The sequence below is a fragment of the Ambystoma mexicanum genome, chromosome 11 (genome assembly GCF_040938575.1).
Source record: "Ambystoma mexicanum isolate Mex_15411 chromosome 11, UKY_AmexF1_1, whole genome shotgun sequence".
Classification (NCBI taxonomy): Eukaryota; Metazoa; Chordata; class Amphibia; order Caudata; family Ambystomatidae; genus Ambystoma; species Ambystoma mexicanum.
In genome coordinates this window covers 1003912880-1003940140 of record NC_090934.1, presented here as the reverse complement: position 1 = coordinate 1003940140, position 27261 = coordinate 1003912880, and the positions used below count along the sequence as shown (strand labels likewise).

At 45.9% G+C, this 27261-nt stretch overlaps 1 protein-coding gene and 1 long non-coding RNA gene across 3 annotated transcripts in view; one reads left to right on the top strand and one right to left on the bottom strand.

Annotated features, from left to right (window-relative positions):
- Window positions 1-27261, bottom strand: part of STRC (stereocilin) — a 543934-nt gene that overhangs the window by 21860 nt on the left and 494813 nt on the right. The window lies entirely within an intron of this gene.
- Window positions 1-27261, top strand: part of LOC138504027 (uncharacterized) — a 240116-nt gene that overhangs the window by 28516 nt on the left and 184339 nt on the right. For both annotated transcript variants that reach the window (XR_011279754.1, XR_011279755.1), the window contains exon 2: window positions 7261-7336. This is a non-coding gene — a long non-coding RNA (uncharacterized lncRNA). The remainder of the gene's footprint in view (window positions 1-7260; window positions 7337-27261) is intronic.

Here is a 27261-nt window from a genome sequence, read left to right as displayed (position 1 = left end):
AAGCTCATTTCCTGTTTGGCATGGGCCACAGGAGCAGCTTACCATACAGACGGAGGCAGAAGCAGCAGAACGAAGACGAACAGCGGGTCGCAAAGACGCGTATGACTTAACCAGTCAGTTTGCAAGCAGTAGCTAACCCCACTGTGCTCTGCATGCGACCGTTGAATAATACATCTTATTTTGAGTACCGAACTGATAGAAAGAAATCTTACTGGCGAGATAAGATCTGTATAAAAAGGTAAGAAGGAACATATTACCAACATTGTTGTAAAAGCCACTAACAGTGCCTAAATGTAGAAAAGGGCAATACTGAATCAAATTGACCAAAACCATCTTTGCCAAACTAAAGAGTGGGCAATACCTTAACAACACTTATAAAGTGTGTTGGCTAAATGACAAGAGAACATTGTTGCAGAATAATTATAACTGTTGTTGCCAGAATAAGATACAAAAGTTAAGCGAAATAACAACAAGCATTGCCTAAACCAAATAAAAGCCAGTGTGAGTAGGACATATTATCAGCAGTTTGTTGATGAGAAACTGGGAAAACAGAAGTGGCATGAGAGGAGAGGAGACAAACCTGCATTGCATGTGGCAAAACCAAAAGTGGAACAAACAGCACCAATGTGTAACATGTTTTCCTAAAAGAAGTTGTGATTATTGATGTGGCTGAAAGTTAACGACTTGCTTAAAGGTTTGAAGTTGAAATCACCACGCTTATACTTGTTGTACTAGTAGGAGCTTTTTGTCCTGGCAGGCGAGTATACCGGTATGGTGACCTTTTAAGTGGTAGTGCTGGCAGACTAGAAGACCAAGAAGAAATCATTGAAGTACAATATTGTGGTAGAAGTGTTCTCAAGAAAAAGAAGTGGCAAAGACACTAAAGTGTTTTCTGAACTGTTTTGCTATCATCCTGACAACCCTTGTTGTTGCTACAAGTGACAAAGTCACTACAGTGTTGGTTGAACTGTTGTGCAATCATCCTAACAAACGTTTGTTGTTGCTACTGAAGATTTATAGAAGGTTTTCAGGAATACGTTGTTCTGAACCTTTGCTAGAAGTGGAAATACCAAGACCTGCCGTCTAATTGAACTATTGGTTAAAGTTCAAGTGGAAGACTTTTGTAGCAAGAGGAGCTTAGTAATTCAAACTTGGATACACAAAGGAACTGGTTTATTTTATCTATTAAGAGAAAATCCTGCCTTGAATTTGGGGAAGGGGAGCTGACCCAGGTTACAAGGATATACAGTTATTGGATCTGTGTTGAACGTAACTGTTATTTCTGTGATATTTGAATTGCCATATATTTCCGTTATGAGTTTGATGTATGTACAAGTGTGAGGGACAGATTCCTTTTGTTAGAGTGTTTCCTTTAGTTTATTTGATAGGCAGGGAAATCCTGGTTAGGTTAGGGATAGTGAGGTGTTTATCAAGACTTTTTAAGTTAATAAAATGGCATTTTCTGAAAACCCTTTACCAAGTTGTCTGCCTCACATTTCTGACTCCTAGCAGCACCCAGCATCTTACAATTGAGTTCATGGGGATACTTTTGTATTAACCTAGACATTTACACTAGGGATGTTTGGTTACTTTTATATGTCCCTAAAGAAAAGCTGATGGCAGCAATTACATTTTTACAATTTTTGCAGTATTTTTAGTGTGCACATCCGCATTTACCGCATCTGGCTACTAAACGTGGCTGGTGCCCTAAAATGGTCATGCCACAAGGTTATTTTGCATGTTCATTGGCCATTTTATTTCTTGGCCTTCTTCCTGCCTTCTCAGGTCAGGCGATCCCTAATATGGTCATGCATTTGCTGCAGCTTTCAGAGGCTAGTGCATGCCATTTGTGTGTGGACATAGGAAGTGGGTGAGACTGTCTGGTCCCAGTGAACAAACTGTGGTACCTGAAGTCTAGTGTGCATGCATGAGTGAAACCCACAATGGTCCTTGCTTTTGGAGGGCTGAATTTGATCACTCCCCTGAATTTAGGATAAGAAGAGGAGTCCTGCAGCCATTTCGGAGGATCAGCAACAGAGCCAAGTATCCAGTGTAGCTGTGCAGCCGACTGAAGACCCCGTGGATGACTCCTGAAGATGCCTGGTAACTTTTCCTGCAACTGTCCCGGTAATGCCCTGCTGGACTAACTGATCTGAGAAGGCCCAGTGCTGTGCCTTGGCACTTGGACTGGTGGGACCAACCAGTCTCAACGTCTTCTCGCGTTCCTGCAGCTTAGATCCTTTGGAATTGGCCCTAGATCACCCCATGGACAGACCCATTCTGAAGTGGGCTATTGCACCAGATGTGTTGCCATTCTGCATTTTTGTCTGTACCTTTGGTGGTTGCCAGCTAGTTCTAAAAGTCGCCTTCCTGTCAAGTTTCAGCTTCCCAGCATCAACAGATCCTCTCCTGGACGGCTGTCTTCATTTTCAACTGGAGAGGCGCCTGCTGTCGCCCATGTGCAATGATTGTCGCTGGAACAGGCTTCCTTCTGTCTGGTAGAGTGTCATGAAGAGGCCTGCATGATTCCCTGCTGTATTTCTTCTTCGGAAAGGGTTCACTCAGCTCCTGGCCCGACCAGAATCTTCCTTGTGCCCGGAGCATCTGGGCTTCCTCTACTGGATCCAACAGCAGGAAAACCTACCACCAGCGGCTCCCAGTCGACCTGCCAAGTCACTTGGGAAAATCAGAGTAAGGGTGGTAAGTAATCACCATACTTACAGATGCCGCTATCTTCCCTATAATAAACGTTGTGAATAATTTTGATTTATTCCATTCCCTTGCTTTTAAAATGTTTGTTTTAAAAGCTGTTCTAAGAGATAGAAAAAGTATCTTACTGGGGGCGCTCAAGAGCCCGAGGAAGATGGCCGCTGGGTGATTGAGCTCCTCAGCAAACGGGCAAAGCTATGACCTAATTACCTAGATTTTGCCAAGATCGAGCTGGCAGGATGATCCCTGTGCCTTCATGGTAATGCTAATGGTAATTTTAATGTTTATTTATAAAGTGCCTTTACACAAGGAAAGTGTTTCAAAGTGCTCAAGGAGGGTGGGAACATGGGGAAAAACAAATAGACGTTCAGAGCCCTTTAAATTCTGAGACGATAACAGTCTGCCAGGCAGAGTAAGTGCATACAAAACAGCAAATAGGTCTGACGACGATTCTGCAGTTTTTCCAAGTGCAATTACGGAGTGAAGGCGGGGGAACAAACAGATGATCTTCGGGCAAGGTGCATTTGAGTCAAGCAAATGCACAGACGGTTACAGGGAAGGGGTGTGGGGGTGGAAGTGGGGGGGACAAGTCCTCTGGGAGTGGTGGGGGGGTCCAAGTGCACCCAGTCGGTGGAGACTGGGGTAAGTACAGAGAGAGCCACTCTCTTGGGTCATTTCTCAAGTGCAGTGATGGTGAGGCGAGTGCAGGGCCTGGAGGCGAGTGCAAGAGAGGACTGGCGGGGGTGCCGGGGACCAGTGAGACTCTAAGGTACACCAGGCGGCCAGTCAGCAAGCTGTACAAAAAAGGAGGGAGATAGGGAAAGAGCAGAGGGATAGGTTATCAGGGTAGAGGGAGAGAGAAGGAAGAGGGGAAGAGGAAGGTCTTAAAGAGTTTCTGGAATTTAAGGAGATCAGGCAGAAGACGGAGGGCAGCAGGGAGGCTATTCCAGAGGGAGGCCCCAGCTGAGGATAAAGATCTCCCTCAAAATCTCTGCTTGGAGAACCGGCTCACTTGCAGAAGGTTGGAGGTAGATGAGCAGAGGGCTCGGGAGGGACAGTATTTAGGTAGGTATTGTTGCAGATAGGTAGGTCGCAGGCCCCAGAAAGTCTTGTGGACAATGCAGAGTGTCTTGAACTTTATCCTTGCAGCCACGGGGAACCAGTGAAGGGATTTCAGTGCCAGAGATGTGGTCCTGGGTTTGAGGCCAAGGATACGTTTTGCGGTTCTGTTCTGGATAGGTTGCAGTGGGTGCAGAGCAGAAGCAGGGAGGTTCAGGAAGAGGCTGTTGCAGTAGTCCAGCCTAGAGAGAACCAGGGCTCTGGAGACAGTGGGCCTCATTATGAGTTTGGTGGTAGCCGTGCGGTTAAAATCAGCAAACTCGTGAAATTACCGGCACCCGGCAATGGGGACATACAGGGGCATTGTGACCCCGGCGGACCCAGTCCGTCCCGATTGCCGGGTGCCAGTATTCATTACTCCCCATTCCCATTTGAGCCACTTTGGGCTAAATGGGAATGGGGAGGTCTGATGCACCTGCACCATTCATGAATGGTGTCGGTGCATCCGAGACGAATTGTGCTTGCGGGTGCCACTCTGCCCACCAGGTCAGACTTGGCAGGCGGAAAGGCACCCGCGAGCACAACTCGTAGTTTGCCTGCCCAGTAGTAACAATGCCGGTAGCTTGAAGGCCAATATAGTTGTCTTCCAAAAAAAAGAGCATGATCCCACATTTTTTGGCTCCTACCGCCCTATATCCCTTATAAACACTGACGCTAAGATCCTGGCGAAGTGAATGGCTAACAGATTGGAGAGATTGCTACCCAGACTCATACACCAAGACCAGACAGGGTTTATCCTGCACAGGCACTCCTCCAACAACATACAATGCTCCCTGCACATTTTAGAAGGGGCCGCCCAACCTGATGACTTAGTCCTATCACTTGATGCTGAGAAGGCATTTGACAAAGTGCGCTGGAACTACATGTTCTCTGTTCTGGACAGGTTTGGCCTCTCAGGGTACTATGTTCATATGGTCGGGCTCCTTTATAAAACGTCATGCGCCTCGGTGGTTACGAACGGCATAACATCCAATCCCTTCCCCCTGCGTACCGGGACCCGACAGGGCTGCCCACTCTCTCCCCTTCTGTATGCCCTTGACATCGAGCTGCTGGCCGGCTAAGTTTAGGAGCAATGGTAGATGGTCTGGTATAGTTGAGGGACCGGAAGAGCACAAAATTACACTCTACACCGATGATATTCTACTATATATCGGTCACTGTGCAAGATCCCTCCCCTGTATCACAGCGACTATGGGCTGGTGGCTGGGTACATCATCAACTGGTACAAATCAGAAGCTATGCCACTGCGCCTCGACATACCTTGGGATCCTGGGGGTGGGGGGGTCCCTTTCAAGCTGCAACTGCAGGCCATAAAATATCTAGGTGTGTGGGTAAGCCCGATGCTACATACGCTTGTCGATCTAAACGACACACCGGTCCTGGACAAGATCTTGGGACCTCTTCCCACTATCCCTCACTGGGAGAGTTAACGCTGTAAAAATGAATTGCATGCCCAAATTGGTGTACCTGGCATCCATGCTACCCATGTTCCCATCCGTAACGCAATTTGCCAACTTAGATCGGCAGGTGGTGAAATTTGTAGGCAGGTCTCCTGTTGAGAGACTTTAACTATTGGTTAGATGGGTTATAGGTGAAAGTATCTAAAACAAAAGGATCGAATGCCTTTTTTTCGATACGAAAAGTGCTGAATGCTTTTTTTTTATGTGGTAGTTCCCCCCCAACCACCCGTTTTCCACTTAAAAAAAACTTTTCTTGCACACTAAACTTAAAAAATATATAAATAAATAAATATAAAAGCATTCCAAACTTTTTTTTCGGTCCTTTTGGTTTAAAAAAAAAAAAGGCATTCGATCCTTTTTTTTCGATCCTTTGACCGGACACCCGTTAGACGAATACAAACTACGAGACCCCGTCCAAACGGGATTTATCCCGGGACTGGGCACAAGTGTGAATTTGTTTACTATTAATGTGATCAAGGCCAATGAACAGCATAGCAAGCAGACCTTGTACATGACTTTTGTCGACTTCAGCATGGCATTTGATTCAATGCAGAGAGAATTACTATTCAAGAAGCTTCTCGACGCTTATTGTCCTGCACATATATTTAAATATTTACATCAGCTCCATACACAAACTACCATACAGATTTGGTTGTCGACTGCAGGGTTACTTTCTGCTCTGATAGAAACACACAGAGGACTGAAGCAGGGATGTACCTTTGCTTCAGCTCTCTTTCATTTCTACATTGCTGAAATTGGCCAATGTTTTTCCACCTTGATAACTGACTCACCCAAAATGGGTAATGTAACGGTAAAGTTGCTGCTATACGCAGATGATTTAGTCTTGATGTCGAAAACCCCTCGAGGTATGCAGATCTTACTCAATTAGTATGCAATGGCGAACCACTTGACCGTCAACACCACGAAAACCAAAATTAATCAGTTTGGTACAGCAAATAGGAAGGGGAACAAATCTAACAATTGGTACTTACAGAAAAAACTGCTTCCTATAGTGACAGAATACACTTATCTTGGACTAAATGTGAATAATCACCCGTCTGATAAACCATATTTACAAAAACTTAAACGGAAAATTGCTTCTGTGACATCCCAAGCAAAAATAATCAATAGGAAGTATGGCAAGTTTTCAATAATACCCATACTCACATACTATAGACAGAAGACAGTGCCAATTTTGCTATATGGTGCGGAGACTAAGGCTTACAGACCGAATGAATTCTGGCAAAAATTCGAGAGCAGATACTGGAAGACTGTCTTAATGTTGCCTGCCTCATTACCTATGCCTATATTGAGATATGAGTTAGATTTATTGTATCTATGTGGTATATATACCTGGAAATGATGTGCCCTGTACCGCAAATGTATATTGCCGAGAAATTTAACTAATGTACTGACTATGATATCTATGTATGTTAAGGAATCCAACCACAGTTTCATTGTACAATGGAGATCCAAAATTTAGCTCATTCTACAAGAATCTGACATTTCCATAGATCTCTTGATCACAAATCCGACCAAAGCAGAAACGAAACTGTGGCAGACTGATTGGATCCGAACTAGAGCACAATGCATGATGTACAAAGACTTTCAAAGAAATTAATTTAACATCAAAACGTACAGTGATTTGGCTGCATACTTATTGAGATCTCCGAGTCCCGCATATAGATCTGCTTACATGAGGTTTCGGTTCAATCTATGGCAGATGAATTAAGTCAAGTACAAACACAAAATGGGATTACACAGGGAGGGGAAATGTCGATTTTGACAGACTCAGAAGGAAACGTTGAGACACGTGATTGTCGAATGTGCTGGATTGTTGAAATTACGAATAAGATATTTTAAAAGTCACTTTTCATCTTGCGAAATTATAACTTTGAATGATGAACTATGGAAAGGACTGTTTCACTCACAAACTCAAGCCATTGGCTCCTCAATTGTGAATTTCTTACAGTTTCTGAAACTTGATCTTATGAATAATCTGGATGAAGTCCAAATTACTGCAGCATGACCTGGACATTTATCAAACGGTAAATTATGTGAAATCCACAATTTTCTTTTTACTACTTAAGCATAGCGATAAATGCTAATCTTAAATGGTTGATTGTATACTTGTTTTATACAGATTTCTTCTCTTCTTTTTGTTGTATCTATTACTGATTTTCCTTTCTCAATTATGCAAATTATATGTTGTTAAATAATATTGAAAAGTTAATTGATGTCAGCTATAGCAATAAAAAAATAATAATATCTAGGTGTGTGGGTAAGCCTGATGCTACATACGCTTGTCGATCAAAACTACACACCGGTCCTGGACAAGATCTTGGGATCTACTCCCACTATCCCTCACCGCGAGAGTTAATGCTGTAAAAATGAACTCCATGCCCAAATTGATGTACCTGGCATCCATGCTACCCATGTCCCCCTCCGGAACGCAATTTGCCGACTTCGATCGGCAGGTGATGAAATTTGTAGGGTGAGGGAAAATAGCCAGATTAAGCAAGCTGGATGGAGGACTGGCACTCCCATCCTGGCAGACATACTATATGGCAGCCCAAATTGGATGGGCCAAGAGATGGCTTAACGCGGAGGACACCACAAGCTGGTGATCTGTCGAGGTGCACACCCTCCTGTCCCATACCCTCCACGAGGTCCTAGCGGTTCCCCCATCATGACTACCAAAGGTCCTTGCACATCTCATTATAGGCCCCACACTGATGCAATGGCACAGAATGCGAAGGGTCACAGGCATACATACAGCCCCGCAATGGATCTCGCTTGAATCCTTACTTACATATGTCATTACAGATGACAGACCTATCCCATTCTCCAAGGCTAGGGCTAGCCTGGGAATGGCAGACACAGAGTGGCTACAATACCTGGCCCTCCAATCCACTATAGCGGCGCACACTACTAATGGCACCAGGCAATCAGAAAACTCAGTGTGCGAGAAAGTGGTGATGAGGGACTCAACAGAATACCATAAGCTCAAGACCATATACACCCTCCCCATACACAATAACTAGAGAAGGAACCTGACCCTTGCAGTCATGTGGAGCGAGGAACTTGGAGTGGAGATAACAGTGGGCGATATATATGATTTCTTCTCCATGACTACTGAAGTGTCCTGTATTCTCTGCCAGAGAGAGATTCAATTTAAACTTATACATAGGGCCTATTACTCCCAGGCTAGGCTGTACAGCATGGGCATTGCAGGGACGGCTGAATGCTGACGCAGCTGTGGTAGGATTGGGACGATGGGACACATGTTCTGGCACTGCCCCAAAATTGAACCACTCTGGTCCAAGGTTTCCCAGGAGCTCTGGGAGATACACGGGACAGGGGTGGAACCGACTGCACAGGAGATGTTGTTCAGCCATGGACTCGAACATTGAATGAGGAAGCAATGACTCGCAGGTTAATACACATTGTTCTGTTCACCACCCACAAGATAATCTTGTTGAACTGGAAAAAGCAAGGGCCACCGTTGCATCAGCAGTGGTGCACATTTCTGTCCAGAATCTATCAGCTGAGCGGAACTGCTACCTAAGGTCTGCAGGCCCCACACGTGCTGACAAGTTCAGGACTTTGGCTGACATGTTTATTTAGACCGCAGGCATCTTAGTGCATGCTATATGTAGGCAAAGACAAGGGCATGAACACAGTCACAGAGAGAGGTATCTCTCCTTTGTTTGTTTGAATGGGAGTGCCCACGCTCCCCAATGCTGCCTATTTTGATTGTTGCATCTACACATTAACTTACTCGGTGGCATGGTCTTGGGGAGTGTAAAGAGGGAGCTTCAATCTAGAGGGGAGGGTGACGGGTTGGGAAATGTTGGGGGTTATTTGCCAGTGACGGATGGTATGTATGGACGGGTCACTGTTGCTCAAACTCAATACAGGATGCTTGGGTGTTATGCTCACCTGGTCTCTGCGGAGGCATTGGGGCACGGTTGCAGCCCTCCCTGAGCTTGAATCACCCCCTTTAGGCCTCTCCCTCAGTAGAAAAGCTGTGAGCGGTGGCACGTGGTGATACTGCTCTTGCGTGGAGATAAGAGTGTGTGAGTGCGCCAATCTGTGATTGTTGTACCTCTTGAACCCTTCACCCCAAAGTACGGTTTCTGTGAGCATACACCAGCCCATAAAGCTCACCTGTGAATTATGGAAGATAAGCTCTCTGTCCTGCTACTTCTGGCAGGGGCGCGTCGAATGGGATCTAGTTCCTTCACTGATCCCTGATAAGGATTAGTCCAGTCCAGCTGCGACTATGCTTCTCCTTATGATTGGTAAGTCTTTCTTGAGCTCTTGTGATGCTGTCCATTGTTTAATGTCTTTATATGTTGCTCCTATTTATGCCCGCAATAATGTCTCTCTTCTGTTTTCTTCCCTTAGATGGAAATGCGGCCTCAATGTAGCTGTGAGACACGAGCCGCGGCCGGATGGAAGATGGATGCTACCTCAATGTTTGACAGTAGGTAAGTGATGGCTTAAGGAAAGCGCGAAGTATGGCGAACTGCAACCCTAAACTGACTGTTTTTTCGATGTCTAACCTTGTCTTCTGTTTTTCCTTGCAGGCGCTGCTGTCGACGATGGAGCGGTGCCAAGATGAAGATTTCAGCGTTCCGGAAAGTGTAAAGATGAATACTTTGTTCGCCGAAGAGATGTACAGGTAAGAACAGCTTCCCCCAGTTAGTAAGTATGCTGGCAGGAAGCAGGATGTCCAGGAAGCAGGATCTACAAAGGTAAGTCTGACCTCAGGCGACGGTGAGCGTTACGCTGCTTGTAAGTGCAGAATAACACGAAGCATCTGTCTTGAGGATCGGGGCAGCTTATATAGCTGAGATTGTGGGCTCGCCCATTAGGCCCAGCTTACCAGCCACACCCTGCCACTTCTAGAGATTGAGCATGTGCAAAGGCAATTCATTAGCAGCCACACCCAATAATACACTTGGGGCTGCTTACTGGATGAAATGGTCAAGGTTAATGCATCCTGCTTAATGGATGGAATGTTCAAGGTTACTGCATCTAAGTGCTATGTCCATGATAAAATCTTTTTGGTGTTAAATGGATGTTCTTGTTTACTTTTGTTCATGAGCCTGGTGCCAAAGGTGCCAGGGCAGTGTACACCCAGGTCTCCTGTGCATGCGATCCCTGCATGCCTGTGCCCCAGACCTCATGACCATGACATTGGGTCCATAACGTAAACTGTCTCTGAGTATATGTTTGCTATTGTTTTATTATGTTGTTTCAAATGCAATAAAAAGACTAAATCTAAAAAATAAAAAGTATTTTACTTGCTTGTAAAATCCTTGAGAAGTCTTCTGGGACATTTTTCACCACCTCAAGAACTCTTCCTGACTTTGTCCCCTCTACTTTAGGAACATGTTGGGCACAAGGCCCTATTCAACATAGATAAAGTTAGGGTCTTCATTCTTGTGAACTGGCTTTCCTTACTGCATAATTACTTACCTTCCTTTCTGGTGTTTAAGTGAACTGTATGCATTTCTACAAACCAAAGGTGACTGTCTATATGTTTTATAACTTAAGATTGTGTGATAGTATTACCTGATTGATACATTTTTGTAGCGTGTGTTGGATCTATAATAAATAGAGTATTTTTGTACTTACCTGTTAAGCAGAATCATGGACTATGAGAAACCTGAAGGTGTCTCCCTAGCTAGTCCCCAGGTATCTGTCATCCAGGTGGAAAGATCCAGTTCCTGGAGGTGGACTAGTGAGGGAGGATCACCTGGACGAGGGGTCCTTGGGGAGTAGGAGTGGGACACTGATGGGGGAGAGGCAATATCCCCCTTCTTTAAACACCTTTTCCCCACGTAGGATATTCCAAAACACTGCCCCCCTTTTCCGACACGAACACTTTTGCACAACACGAAAGACAACGGACTAACACCTGAGTCGTTTACCTGACGTCCCAATATAAGGGTCAAGCAAAGTCAGGCAATTGAGCAGAATTACACACACCTGACGGCCCTTTTCCTTCCCTACAGGGATAAGAGGTGGAGCACGAGAGCACAAGACGAGCAAGGCAGATCGCATAACGTTCAAGAGGAGACGAACGTGGCAAATACCGAGAGGGTGACAATGAAAGAAGTGACCTTGCCCTTTCCGAGCCAGGCCCGTGAAACCTCTGCAAATGGAACCATAAGACTGCGAACAAAGGCCAGCGTGTGTTGCAGCAGATGTGTACGGTACGCAAGACCCTCCTCTGCTAATAACCAAGCCGGGGAAGGACGTTGGTCTCGGGGGTACCGATCTTGACTCAGAGGATGAAGAAAGCCAAGCAGTTCAACACAGCAAGTGAGTCGAGGGGAGAATCGAGGAGACCAAACTGTGTTGAGCGAGAGGAAGCCAACGGCTAGATTAAACTTTGAAAGATTTAAAGACATTTTGAAGAAAGTGGGGGAAAACCAGATACAGAGGAGTCCGACACAACGTGGGTGTTTAAGCAGAAAAGTGGGGGAAAACCAGATACAGAGGAGTCCGGCACAACGTGGGTGATTAAGCAGGAAACTATGGCTGGTTACCCAACGGTAAAAACTACCGTAACCAGAATGGTCAAAGTGGTCATATAGGGGTCTTGTAAAATCCTCTGTACCGTCAATAGTCTTTGACCGTCAGAGAACTGTGAAAGCTAAGGGAAGTGATTCCCACATGTTGAAAGTTAGCACATGAACTGTGTATAGTGGAAATTAGCAAGAGTGAACCCGGGCGAACAATACTAATGGAAAGGTACAGAGTTTAAAAGTCCCACGAGGAATTGGTGGTAAAAGTCAACGAGAGTGAACCCGGCAGAGGGAAGCCAACAATCAGGGGCAAAACCAAAAAAACCTGTTTAAAATGACATTAAGAGTTGTGAAAGGAAGAGGTATTGCAAGACAAGGGGAAGGGAAGTATCCCCCTTCTAATATGGGATCCGAGCCCGGCCGAGGGAGATCCAAGGGTGGAAAGCTATCACCCAAAGTTCACTGAGAAGGAAACTGTCTTTTGAATTTGTTGAATACAATTTTTGAGGGGTCTGCGACCAGAAGAGGGGGACCCAGAGTTGAAGCCATCACCTAATGTGTTCGTAGAACAGAACTTTTATGTTTGTTTATTGAGAGCATCAGTCCTCGAAGTCGATAGACTTTTATTGAAAATAGACTTAACCATCGAAGAACCTGATAGCTGATACCGAACTGTTAGCTTGTGCATCAAAGGCTTGAGCGTGTGCTGTGCTTCACGGTTCCACCTTGTCCCGTGCTGAAAACGTGGGCAAGGGAGACCCTTGGCAGTCACATCCTGACTTATTATTTGGAACACTTCTTTTCTTTATTGAAACCCTATCCCACACTCTTTCTATAATTAGTAAGGAATTGGCATTAGGTTTTTCTTAGTATAGGCCCTTTTTATTTTGACACAACGCCTCTAGGACTGCCTTATTTTTTATTTGATGGTAGATGCTTGCTCCCATCTTAGATTTAGGTTTACCTTAGGCGTTTTTCCACCCTGCATTAGTTGTTCAATAAACACCCTTGAACTGTGATCCCTTGTGTCTGTCTTTACTGTTGCCACCATGAGTTCCTTACAGGACTCATTGCAGACCCCTGACTCCACTCCCCCCTCCTGAGATTAAGGGGGTCATTACGACCCTGGAGGTAGCCATGCAGCTATTTACGGCATGTCTACCCCCATTCCGGTTACCGGGTCCGGGTTCCTGGAATGGGGAAATACCATGCCATTCCGACCTTGGAGTGCCCGGTATTTCCTCATTCCAGGAACCCATCCCCATTCAAGCCCCCATAGGGCTCAATGGAAATGGGGAGCATGCTAACAACAGGTCCGTTAATGACGGGCCCGTTGTTAGCATGCTGGTCTGCTCGCGGGACCCGCCAAGGACACCTGGTCAAACCAGGCGTCCTTAGCGGTCCCGCAAGGAGACCTCGTAATGAGGTGGTAGAGGGTTCCTGGGGCCGGCAGCTCTACCGGTCCTGTTAACCCCCTACCGCCAGTGTTGTAATGACCCCCTAAGACTTGCCAACTCTCCACGCTTACCTTGATTGGGTTTGGCTAACCTCTCAGAATTCCCCTGTACATTATAACTAGGGTGGCCCCCTGACATCTGTCCACCAAGCCAGAGTTTAGAAATCCATCTTAAATTGGTGGCAGCAGTGGGATACTGTCTTGAGTACCCCAGTTATGGCAACTGGTGTAGTAACCTGATCCTACTTACACAGAACACTGTGATTTGAACCTAGCAGTAATATAACAGTTACCTACTCTTTTTTGCATGGGAACGTTCAAAATGTCTACTCTTGTTGCTTTGAAAGTAGATAACTTGAAAACATTGTGTGTGGACAGAGGATTGACATCCTCTGGAAACAAGGCTGATTTAGTGCAGAAATTGTTTGATTATCGGGAGTCTAGGATTGTTGCTTTGCCTAGTAATAGTGATGCAGTAGGTGCTGGGGCTAACCCCAACAGTAGCAATGGACTTTTAATGAATGCAACTATTGTAATGGCACAGGAAGAAGAAGAGGAGTGTTTCATTTCTTCCTGACAACTTCTGAAGCTGAGGTCATGTGGGAGCTTAAGAGAGAGAAGCTCAGGCTCAGCCACAAGCAGCTTGATTTAAACATGGCCAAGCTAGAATGTGATAGGGCGGAGAAGCAGGGTGATAGGGATCACTAGTTAGAGCTAGCAATACTCCAATGGTCTCAAGGCTCCTCCAGAGGTTCTGGGAGTGGTTCTGGATCCCCTTCTCATCCTAGATTTCCTAAGGAGCTGTTCAGTATGTATGATGAGAAGAATGACATCAATGATTGGCTAATAACTTTTGAGTATGCGTGTGAAGCGGAAGAAGTGGGTGAGTCTGAACACATTGCATGGTTGCTCAGCAGAGTGCCCCATTCTGGCTGCAGTGCCATTATGGAAATGACAAAAGCTGACAGAAAGGCCTTTGGCAAATTGAAGCAGGCTCTCCTCCCCAAGTTTGTAAAAACTCCTGCCCAGTCCTTGAGTAGGTTCAGAGAGTACAAGAAAAAAAAGGATCCCATAGAGTTTTTCCATGGATAGGGTGAAGGAGTTCATCCTTAGGGATGAAATAGAATCCCTGCTCCTGGATTCAGAAAGTGTGACAGAGAAATCTGAGTCTCTCCCCGACCTGATCCAGGGCATACCTTCTTTTGGCTTCATTGAGAGTGGCTTAGAATCCCCTCAGCTGACTCTACAACAGCAAGGTGAGGTGAAAACTTTGCTGAGGCAATTTACCCCCTTGTCCTCCCTCATTCTGGGCTTTACACTTTATATTTTTTAAAACATTTTAATTTTATTGATTAAAGCGGGACCTACCTTGAGAGCAGCTGAGCGCTCTACAGAGTGTGGGTAGCCAGCAGTGGTAGACAAAGTCCTTGTCACAGTTTGGTCTGAACAGGACTTTGTCACTGGAGTTGGTAGTGGGCCGGACTAAGTAAGATCTGACATTAAGTCTTAGGTCAACAAAATATTGGATCTAGGGGTGATAAAGCCCTCAGTCCGGTTGTGTGGTTCTGGTACCAACAGCATGCAAATCACATGTGAGATTCTGTGTGGACTACAATGCTCTGAATTTGCTACCAAGACAGATGTTCCTCCCCTTCCACAAACATATGTGTTGGTGCTGCCAAGTACCTGACCACTTTTGGTCTCACTGCAGGGTATTGCAAATATCCCTAACAGAAAATGCCAAGGCCAAGACAGCATTTTCAACACTTGAGGGACTTTGCCAGTTCAAGGTGATGCCCTTTGGGTTAAAGAATACACCTGCCACTTTCCAAAGGCTGGTCAACCATGTTCTGAATGGGCTGGATGAATTCTGCATTGCATATATGGATGATATAGTACTCTTCAGCCCCACGTGGGAAGAGCATGTTAGACACCTGGAGAATATGTTACAGGCTCTTCAGACGGCCCGTCTGACCATAAAGGCTACCAAGTGCCAGATTGATCAGGGTTCAGCGACTTACCTTGGGTATGAGGTTGGTGGGGGCAAGATTCAGCCTCTTACCAGCAAGGTACATGCTGTGCAGGACTGGTCAACCCCACTGCCCAAACCCAGGAGAGAGCTTTTCTAGGCCTCAATGGGTATTACAGGAACTTTATGGCAGACTACGGCGCCATATTTGTCCCGCTGACTGCTCTATCTACTCCAAAGAAATCTAAGAATGTTTATTGGTGTGAGGATTATGAGAAGACCTTCCAAGGCATGAAGGATTCCTTCATCCGGCCCCTGTTCTCAGGGCATATTACTACGAGAGACCTTCCTTTCATTGTGCAGACAGATGCCTCTGATCCTGCGATAGGTGCAGTCCTTTCACAGTTAGATGACAAGCAGAATCATTGTGTATTTAACTATATTGACTCATTGTGGACTCCTAACCCCACTCAACTTTCCTGAGACTAAGCTTTGACCACTCTCCACACTTACCTTAATTGGGTTTTGCTAACCTCTCAGAGTTCCCCAGTTCAGTATAACTAGGGTGGCCTCCTGAAATCTGTCCACCAAACCAGATTTTAGAAATACATTTGAACACTGGTTCCAAGTTCTATCTCATCAGATGTCTGTGCTTCGCATTATTTTCAACTGTGATAAGTGGTACCCTACTGGTGTCAAAACTGTGCCTCTCCCAATCTTTTACACTTTTTAATTGAACATGGATGACAAAGTGAATAAAAGGGATAAGAAATTGTCACACGGTTGGTTTATGTGGGATTATTGGCATAAAGGAATTCCTACAGTCCAACATGTACAACCTCTCTTTTTACTTTTATTGTTACAATCCTATTGAAAAATACTACTTTGATTTGTGAATAAGGTGTTAAATAATGTACACTGCAGATGAGATAGATTCACACATGATTCCGCCCCATCCTTCCCCCCCTAACAGCAGGGCCCCTGACCACAGTGTGATAAGACAAAAAAATCACGGGGGGGGCTGCCTTGCCACGATGCCATAGGGAGTACCTGATCTAAGCTCCTGTGGCTGATCTTGTAATCGATCCTTTGTGCCTGTGCTCAGTAAAGATTCTTGGCAGTAATTGCTGTGAGAAGTTCAGGAGAGCACCCATACCGAATTTTAATTATATTGGAGGACCCAGACAGATGCAATCCGACTAGGTTTCATGCCCGAGATCGGAAGCAAGATGGCGGCCACACATCCCCGGAGAAGGTGAAATGCGCACGGCGAGGGAGGTTCTAGACTCAGACCCGACTCCTGTGCAGCCTTGGGTATCCTTGGTACTGAGGCATTGTCGTTGTGCTTTGTCTGAGGAGGCGACCTGGAGTTATGCAAAGGAGCCGGTGCGCTGGAGGGTGACTGGGCTGGAGACTGCGGCCAGAGCTGCAGCACACACGTAGTGAGATCTTCATTTGCCACGACACGGCTTTTGCTTATGCCCATGCTCTGGAGCAAAGAAATCACGGTTGGCCCTGGTGGTGAGGCAAATCGCATCTGGAGACGGTGCGCCTCTGGAAAGTCCAGCTGTGACGCCGCGTGGGGACTAGGAGAGAGCGGCTTGGGCTGCTTGAGCGATGGAGAACCTGCATTGGGATAGCAGTTGGGGAGCACGTCCTGTGTTGGGGGCCTCCATGTGGGCATTGTTGGAACGGACTGGAATTATAGCGATGGTGATGCCCATCCTTCGATCCACATATTATTGCGCTACTGATAGCCTGAGGGTATCCAGTGATTCCCTTGAATATAAAGCATCGAATGCAAAAGCCGCAAAAAATAATGCATCGAAAAAATGCTTTTTTTTGTAGGTAAAGGTTTTTTTTTATTAAAAGGTTTTTTTTTAATTCAGTTTTATTAGTTTTTAAGAACAAAAGAGAGCATATTCAAATCAACAACTTTGGGCACATGCCCTCAATAACTCCAAAAGGAAGCCATAATTCCCTGATGTATTCACCCACCCTCCCTCCTGCCCCCAAACCCAGAGTCTCGGGACACAGGATTCGCTTGTCCATGGTAAACCTCTTTGGGCAGCTCCGACCAGGCTCAAGACCGTCGGTGGCTGACCGACTCCCCTAAATCAAGGGCAATGTGATCTGTAGTAGGGCGGGTTTCGGGCCGGGTCGAGGGCCCATGTGGTCCTCAGGGCGAGTCCTCCGTGTTGACAAACGCCTCCATGAATTGTAACCAATCAGTCTCTATCTGTACACTTGAGCCCTGTATTGCTGCTGTAAGTCTTTCCATAAAATAGATGTCCTTGGCCACTGCCACTCATTCTCTCCTCGTAGGAAGGGCGGCCCTCTTCCATGTTTTAGCCCGAGCGGCTCTGGCAGCCAAAAGTAATGAGTGTGTCAAGTCCGGGAGTTTTTCCCAGTGTTCATGCCTTTGCTGTAAACCAAATATTAACACGATTGGATCTCGTGGGTAAACCCCCTCTCCCGCCTCCTTGAGCCAGCTGAGCACTTCTGACCAGTAAGCTTGGACTTTTTTGCATGACCACCACATGTGCCAATAATTGGCTTTTTCCCCACAACCGTGCCAACACGCAGGGACGACATCCGGGAATATCCTAGAGAGTGTGATCGGGTCGTACTGCCACCTGTGGAGGAGTTTGATGGCATGCGTCTTATATTGGCAAGAGATCGATGTCTTGAAAGTTCTGCTACAGAGTCGCCCCCAGAGGCCATCCCCGATCCCACAGCCCAAGTCCCTCTCCCATTTTCTTCTAAGGCTTTTGGTTGTTCCCTCCCGGGGGATCATGAGCGCTCCATAAAGGAGGGAGATGAGTCCTTTCATTTCTATGTGTGTAACTAGGATTTTTTCGACCGGGGCGAGCTTTCTTTGTATGAATGACTTTAGTTTCGACTTCATTAGGACTCCCTTAAGCCGTAGATATAGGAGCGGAGAGAGCCTGCCGATTCCCAATGCCTCCTCGAGCTCCTGGATGCTTATGAATGTTTTCTCCCTCATTAAAATTGGTTTTAAGGGGTAAAAAAACAGGGGTTGGGGGAACCCCCCATTAAAAAAAATGGAAAAAAAAATGCATTTTTATTCTTTTTTTTTCTCGAGGCTTTTGCATTCGATCCTTTGGATGTCGAGGCTATCACTAGGAACCAGCCTGATTGCTTTCAACATGTGCAGTAGCACCGGCAGATAGCATGTCTTGACTGTGTCATTTCTTCACTAAACCCTTCTATTAATTACTGACACATTGCCGACATGGATCCTGAGCCTCTGCCAACTTGCCTAGCCATAGGATATTCACATGGTATAGTGCATCTGATGTGAGACACTGGAAGTTTATTCCAAGAATAAGCCTGCCAAAAGGTACTTGGACGTTGCAGATGCTCCAGCTGGCTCATGCTGTCATGTTGATATTGATGTTGATATTTTATTTCTATCGCGCTCGTACACAAGTGTTTCAGAGCGCGACAAGGCAAGGGAAGGGAATAGGGGAGAACAAAACAGCGATCTTACTAGGCCCAGTGACATTGAGAACGCGCAAGTGCATGGGAGAGGGGGAGGGAAAAAGTGCATGGAAGGGGGGGAGAAGTGGAAAGTGCGAAGCAGAAGCGAAACAGATAAATAACAATACATAAATAATAAAGGCAACAAACAGTGGTAGTGCAGCCAGCAATTTGCAAGTGCTAGGTTTAAGGCAACAGACAGGGTAGGTCTGATAAGTGCAAGAAGAAAAAGGGGGGCTGTATGGGTACAGACAGACCACAGCGCAAGGGGTGGCCCGGAGGCAGTGCGGGAGGGTGGGAGGGTGAGCAGGTACCTGGGCCCGGAGGACAAAGGGTGGCCAGGTGCATGGTGCGAAGAGAGAACAGATCAGCAGGGGAGAGGGGGAGCGAAGGCAGAAGAAAAGAGGAAGGTTTTGAGGTGCTTCCGGAACCGGAGATGGTTCTCCTCAAGTTTTAGAGTGGCAGGGAGGCCGTTCCAGAGGGAGGCCCCAGCCGAAGACAGAGATCTACCCCCAGCTTGTTTCTTTGAAAAACGACTGACCCTGAAGGAGTTGGAGGTAGAGGAGCAAAGAGATCGAGAGGGGAGGTATTTGCGGAGGGATAGCTGAAGGCAAGTAAAAATAAGGGCACCTGGCGGAGTCCTGATCTACCCAGGGGGGTACGTATATAATAATCAAAAATAATCAGGATGTGAGATCCTACAAATCAGCAGGCTATGGTTCTGAACAGAAGAGTTTATTTTAGAAAACCACAAGTGTTATTGTTCAATTAGTTTACATAGCTTTCGATAAGCATGAAAGGCTAAAAAAAGAACCGACAAGAGTGATTGAGTTTGGTGGAAATACAGATTGAGTATTAACCTCTTTTGTGTTGAGGTACAGAGTTCCACCTAAGGGCACAGTGGTATACAACAGTTAGAAGAGCATGTACTTATACAGTAGTGCACCCGGGACATAGGGTGGTCCAGGGTATCATAAACACGGGGTGTACACAACATAAGCTACAAGACATACACGAAAAGGGGTATTTGCAGTTGTGTCACTGGGGATCGACACAGGTGTGTTTCGGCCAGGAAGGCAGAATTGTTGCCTGGATGGCATTGGCCTTCTTCAGGATGAGCACCAAATGTGGTGTAGTCCGTTTTGTCTGCTGCTGTGGTAGCAGTGGTGATGTTGTACAGAACCATCCAAGGATTAGTACTGGATGGTAGGTGCGAGAATGCACTAGGGGGAGCCGTAGGTTCCTGAGGTATCGATTTGGTCAGGATTCTGGTGGTTAGAGGAGGGCCTAAAAAGGTCCCTCGTCGCGAGCGGTGAGAGCAACGTGCGTCGTCGGGGGATCTGTTGCTGTAATGGTAGCTGTCACACCTCTGTCGATCCCCAGTGACACAACTGCAAATACCCTTTTTCGTGTATGTCTTGTAGATTATGTTGTGTACACCCAGTGTTTACGAGACCCTGGGCCACCCTATGTCCCGGGTGCACTACTGTATAAGTACATGTTCTTCTAACTGTTGTATACCACTGTGCCCTTAGGTGGAACTCTGTACCTCAACACAAAAGAGGTTAATACTCAATCTGTATTTCCACCAAACTCAGTCACTCTTGTCCGTTCTTTTTTTAGCCTTTCGTGCTTATCGAAAGCTATGTAAACTAATTGAACAATAACACTTGTGGTTTTCTGAAATAAACTCTTCTGTTCAGAACCATAGCCTGCTGATTTGTAGGATCTCACATTCTGATTATTTTTGATTATGGGATAGCTGAAGGTAAGGGTCACATCCTGGTGTTCTGAGGTAAGGGTCACATCCTGGACGCCCTCTGATCGAGAATGTGTGGTAGGTGGAAGCTGCGACAGCCCAAGAGTATCTGGAGGAACTGAGTCGCAAATAGTTATACAGGACTGAGGGAACAGTGATGTACAACTACAGAACCACTGCCTGCAGTGGTAGCAATTATAAATATGCCAGGACCTATGTGAAAAAAATGCCCAGAAGAACACCATCATGGACTCCTTTGCCTCTAAGGGGGCCCAGAAAGACTCCTCCCTGGATCTTGATACTAGATCGCCAGTGGTCTGTGCCCTGTGTCCATCTGAACATCTGAGGACAAGGTATTAGCAGCGATTGTGGCATTGCGTACCTCTGTGGAACATAAGATCGACGAAATTATGATTGATGCCATCCTCCTCAGGCAGGACGTAAGATCACTGTCTATGAGGGTGGCAGACAATGAGGCCCAAATCCTGTCTACAAAGACCACCACACAGGCATTGGAGGTGACAATTGCTGAACTGGTGCACAAGAACAGGGAGCTGGATCAAAGAGCAGAGGATGCATAGGGTATATCTCGCCATAACAATATCAGAATAATGGGACTCGGTGAATGCGAAGAGGGCTCTGATCAAACATCCTTTATTGAAAACCTGCTGTTACAGGAAATCGACCCAGGGAGGTTATCCCAGGGATTTACTGTCGAGAGGGCTCATAGATCACTGGCCCGCCGTCCACCTCCAGGTGCATGCACCGCCTCGCCCTATTATTGCCCAGATCCTTAACTTTCGAGATCAAGAGACTATTCTCAAGATCTCTAGCGAGGGGGGCGCAATTGAATGTGGATCTTCATGGCTGCTATCTATCCAGACTATACGCCGCTAGTACAAAAGAAAAGGAACATGTTTGTCCCAACCAAAGAGAGACTCTGCAGCGTAGGACTAATGTACATGCTGTTATACCCAGCCAAGCTTAAGGTGCTCTACAAAGGCAGCAAAAAAGTGGCCCCTGCGCTATTTATGGTTGGAAGCATACAATTAACTGGATACTAAAGGGATTCTCACACTTATAAGAGCAATGCAAGTTTAGAGAGCAGAAGTACTAGGAGAATACAACCTGACTTCGTCATTGATTCTGTTAAAAGATGTGTTTTAATATAAATAGAAATATCATAAAAACACATACAAATTCCCATACAAAACTAGCAAAAAGTGACAAGTGCTTCACAGACAATAGTAAGTGTTCATCATTGAAATACCTAGTTTTGTGCTAAAACATGTTGGGTTTATATAGATACAACTGAACAGTATCTAAATTAACACTAACTAATTTAGATGCACTTTAGGTATACACCGACTGAGGCATCAGGATCAGTAACACTATACAAGGATGGTTTCTGAATTATAACAATTGTGTGGTTTAATGCTCAGTAAATAGCAAATGTAACAAGTATTTATAACTGTTTATATGCTGCTTTGTACACTTGATGCTATTAGAATATCTTAGAGAAGAGATACAGATTATTTGCGATTTTTGCACAAAACTAGGTATTTCAATGATGAACACTTACTATTGTCTGTGAAGCACTTGTCACTTTTTGCTAGTTTTGTATGGGAATTTTTATGTGTTTTTATGATATTTCTATTTATATTAAAAAACATCTTTTAACAGAATCAATGACGAAGTCAGGTTGTATTCTCCTAGTACTTCTGCTCTCTAAACTTGCATTGCTCTCATAAGTGTGAGAATCCCTTTAGTATCCAGTTAATTGTATGCTTACATCCTTAAATAGCGCAGGGGCCACTTTTTTGTTGAAGGTTTATATATGTCAGGTTAAAAACCCCTCCGCTATGCTCATTTATACCTGATTTCCCTCCTTTTGTTTATAGCTCTACAAGGGCAGGTCACTATTCTTCAAACATCCCAGCCAAGCGAACTAATGGATGGATGAGAGTGGCCTGGCACTGGGCCCTGAGAGGGTGTCTGAGAGAAATAGAGGCATTTGACCAGGGGACCGACTTACTTGATGGACTGACGCATGGCCTACTTAAAGATATCTTTACGCTGCATAAGAGAGCGCAGGGCCCTACATATTAGAACACTGCAAAGCCTCAGGAGTGGTGCGTGTACCACTCAAGATGGAACTTGGTCATACTGCCCATGGCATGGGCGACACACGACCCTGAGGCGAATGTGCCAATGGGGGTAGCTGCCTGGTCATGTTCCCCCATAACCGCAGACCACTGGAGCATGGTTGTTCATTGGGGGCAGGTGGGCTTGAACAGTGTCTGCTGTTGAGCTACTTGTTTTACTCAACTGTTGTAGTTTATTTTTGTTCTAGTTTGTTATTTTTGGTTTCGGGCAATGTTATGGCAGGAACGGGTGGCTATGGACACCTACAGTGTATGGGGGTGTATGCGATTCTATGAGAGAGATGACCATTGACACTGAATGGGATCTACTGACTTTTGAGGGGAGAGTGCTGGTATTGCTGATTAGCATGTTGAGCGGGCAATGGAAGGGGGGAAGTGACACCTGCCGCTTGGAAGGATGACTACAATTAGGTACACCTCCTGGAATGTCAGGGGCATGTCCTCTTATCTGAGATGGCTTAGTGTTGCCTCCTACTTGACGAGGCGGCAGATCACTATAGCCTTGCTACAGGAGACACACTTGAAGGAGGACCCAGCTAAATTCCTTCCCAAATGGGGGTGTGTGGCCTATGGTTCTTCATACTCAAGATATGCAAGGGGTGTCTTGGTATGGATTGCGGGATTGGTTCAGTTTGAGTTGTGCAATGTAGAAACTGATGACCAGGGTCGGCTGGTGATTGTATGTGGATTTATCGAACACAGAGATTTGTATTGTGAACTTCTATGCCCCTAACTGCAATGCACCTTCTTTTTATCGCTCCTTGTATGAGAAACTGACACACCTTAGGGGACCGAGCTGGATTTGGGGGGTTACTTTAATTGCACATCAAACCCAGCACTTGATAGATCTGACAACAGACATGTACAACCTTCAACTGCAGCTAGGACCCCAAACACTCTATAACAGGACCTCTCCCCGGCAGACATCTGGCAGGAACTTAATGGGGACAGATGATGCTATTCTTACTATTCCTCACCACATAACATCCACACTAGGATTGACTACCTATTGTGAGAAACCAGAGGGTGTCTCACTGACCAGTCCCTTGGGGTCTGTCATCCAGGTGGCCGGTGCAAGGCTATCGCTATTGGATCCAGACCTCAAGGGTGGACCAGTGTGGGAGGATCACCTGGATGAGGGGTCCCTGTGGAGTGGGAGTGGGACACCCAGAGGTCAGATGTGGTATCCCTGTTCCCATTTTCCTGTAGAACACCCTCATTCCATCTACTATCTAGGAACTCTATCCCCCCTTTCCTACACACACTCTGCTGCACGGACAACACACTTCAGGGAAAGGCAGACCTACACACAACCAGTCCGTTTGACATGTCCCAACATCAGGATCAGGCAGAGTCAGACACTTAACCTTAATGACTTGCACCTGAATCCTATTACCTTTCCCCACTGGGATAAAAGGCGGAGCATGAGAGCACCCGGTGAGCAAGGCGAGAAGGGCAACCGAAGCAAGCAAGACCAGCAGAACGGAAGGGCAGGAAATCCCAGGAAGGTGACGCGACTATGGAAGCAGAGCAGACGGGATCAGGAGGCGAAGGAAAGGCTGTGGTCCTACCAGCTGTGAGGTGAAAGTCGCTGCAGAATCCCAAAGGAGCAACTCCCTGCCACTGCAGAAGGTTACAGCGGTATCTCCTTCATGTGCAGCATGAGGACTTGAAAGGAGGCTAGCCGTGCTGGGCCAAAAGCCTTGACTGAACGGAAGGTCTTGATACACTGTCTCAGCCACTGCCAGTGAGTAAAAAGGGAGACCGGCTTGTGTTGATAATTGAAAAGGACATTAACGTTTGAAGTGCTCATTGGGTAGTCGAGAAACTGTGAGCAAAAGCACATTGCAGCAAAAATGAAGAATGCCAAGATTGTTCCTGTGAGAGAAGCCGCGAAAGAAAATAACTAAGAAAGGAGGTGAATTGTCAAAGTGGTCGTACGAGGAGAAAGTCAAGGGTACAAGCTCTCTCGTACATTCGAAAGTCTTTGACAAGACGTGAAAGGAACTGCAGATAACAGAAAGCCTCAGGAGAGGAGGACGGTATAAACCTTTGAACTGTCTCCAGCATTTTAGGTTACACGTAGGATGGCAGCCGTGAGAAAGAGAAGCTTGATTGTGAAAAGTAAACGCACTCGCTACAATATAACAGAGTGGCTCGGCGAGACGCGATCGCCTATCGGAAGTCTCTGTATCGAACTGGCAAATAGGTAAAAGTGAAAACATGAAAGATTGCAAAGTAACAAGTGTGATGCTGGTGGTTTGAAGGCTTGCGCCTGATCGAGAGAAGCCAGAACTGCCTACAGAGGAAGGTCTGAGCCCGAAGGAGGGGTATCTGAGTGAACTGGTGAAAGTGAACCAAATATTTGCTTAAAAAGACATTAAGAGTTCCTGAATTCTATAAGCTAGTACAACTGGTAAAGTTAACTGAACTGTGATTTGAAGGCTACAGTGAACCTGATGGAGGGATGCCAAGTGAAAGCAAGGGAAAGTGAATGATATGATATGATATGACGTTTATAACGCGCCTATACACAAGTGTTTCAAGGCGCGACGAGGCAAGGGAGGGGAAACAGAGGGAAGACAGAGACAACGATCCTACTAGGCCAAGTGACATTGAGATTGTGCAAGTGCAGGGGAATGCCACATTTTGATAAACTGACTGAATAGTGGTGTAAAGATGAAGGTGAACCCAACGAAGGGATTTCACGAAAAAAAGCTGCGGAAGAAGGGAATCCCGCATGGCGAGAGCTTGGGAAAAGTCTTGTGCGGCCAAGCAAAAGACATTAATTCGATGGATCCTGTCTTTTCGGAAGAAACTGCTTCCTGATGCCTATCGACTCAAGGGGTGCTCACTGTCATGCCACTGTTCCATCTTGTCCTGTGATGCAACGCAGGGAAGGGAGTGTGTTAGTTCAGCAGTCCTGAACTACGAAACCCTTTTAAACATTTCAGTTTGCATTACACTCTTTAATTATACATATCCTTGTCCAACACCATTTTGTTATATAGAGCAAGGATTTGGCAACACGTTTATTAGTATAGTCCATTTTTGTTTTGACACACCACTAGGACAGCGTTTTCTCTACTTTGATGGTCGTAGCTTGCTCCCATCTTAGATTTAGGTTTACTTTAGATGTTTTCTCACCCATATACTGTTCAATAAACACCCTTGGATTGTACTCTTTGTGTCTGTCGTGCTTCTGATAACCTTGACTTCCTTATACTATTCACTGGAAATGAGAGCATGATTGAATTTATAGATGCGGTTTATGCTGGCAGGTCTATATCTGACCACTCCCTGCTGATAGCTACTTGGGCACTGTTGGGCCCACCGGCCCCAATTCCAACCTGGCATATGCGATATGGGGGTACATAGATGTGAACGTTTGTAGTGTAGACAACTGGGGCGTGAACTGGGAGACTCTTAAGGTGGTGGTGAGAGGCGAGTCTATTTCAAAGGCGGGGGGCCTTAGGAGAACTCCGATGATGGAACTTACTAGGGCTGAAGATGAAATAGCGAAGCTTGAAGGTGAGGGCTGTAAGGAAGGCTCAGATGAGGCGGCCTGGATACCCATGCGGATAACGTGCACAGAAACCTGGGAACGGCTCAGGAAATTAGACTATAGCATGTACGTGTCTAAAATGCATGGGGAGGGAGACGAAGCAGGGCAACTACTGGCATGGCTATGTAAGAATGAGAGACCAAGACACAGGATTACTGAGATTAAGGATGAACGCAGTGAAACTTGGAGATCCCAGGTCTCTATTAATGACGTCTTTAGCAGATATTACCAGGCATTGTATGGCGTAGATGGTATGGTGGACACAGAGGAGGTCTGCTATACTCTAATGCATATTGACTTACCCAAATAGACAGTGGAGCAGGCCGCTGCCCTGGCGGCGATAATAACGGAAGATGAACTGCAGAGTACCATAGTATCCCTACAAACTGGTAACACCTCAGGGATGGACGGATTACCGACTGAAATTTACAAGGCTTATAATAATGCTCTGGTGCCGGTACTTCTCCGGGTCTTTGAGGAGACATACGAGAAGGGTTGTCTGCCAGATAGCATGTGTGAGTCTTTGATAGTCCTGGTTCTTAAACCTGGGAAGAAACAGTGCTCGTTTGATTCCTACAGGCCGCTGTCAATGTTAAATCAAGACATTAAAATATTGACAATGCTGTTAGCGGGTCGGCTAAAGCATGTCATTGGTGCCTTGGTACACCCGGATCAAACAGGCTTCATCCCACTTGAAAATTATTTGTGGAGACTGCAATATGCTATTGATAGTCCCATTCACAACGCTGCCTCGTATGCGATTGTCTTGTTGGATGTCATTAAGGCTTTTTGTGCTGTGTATTGGCAGTGGAAGCACACAGCGCTGGCCGACTTCGGTAAAGATTTTCTCGATGGGTACAATTAATATACTCTGACCCAATAGCTAGGGTACGCACCGGTTGACATATTTCTGCCTCCTGGAACATTCACAGAGGCACCTGACAGGGTTGCCTGCTGTTGCCTATGTTATACATCCTTGCGCTGGAGCCCATACCAGTGTTTCTGCGGTCTGA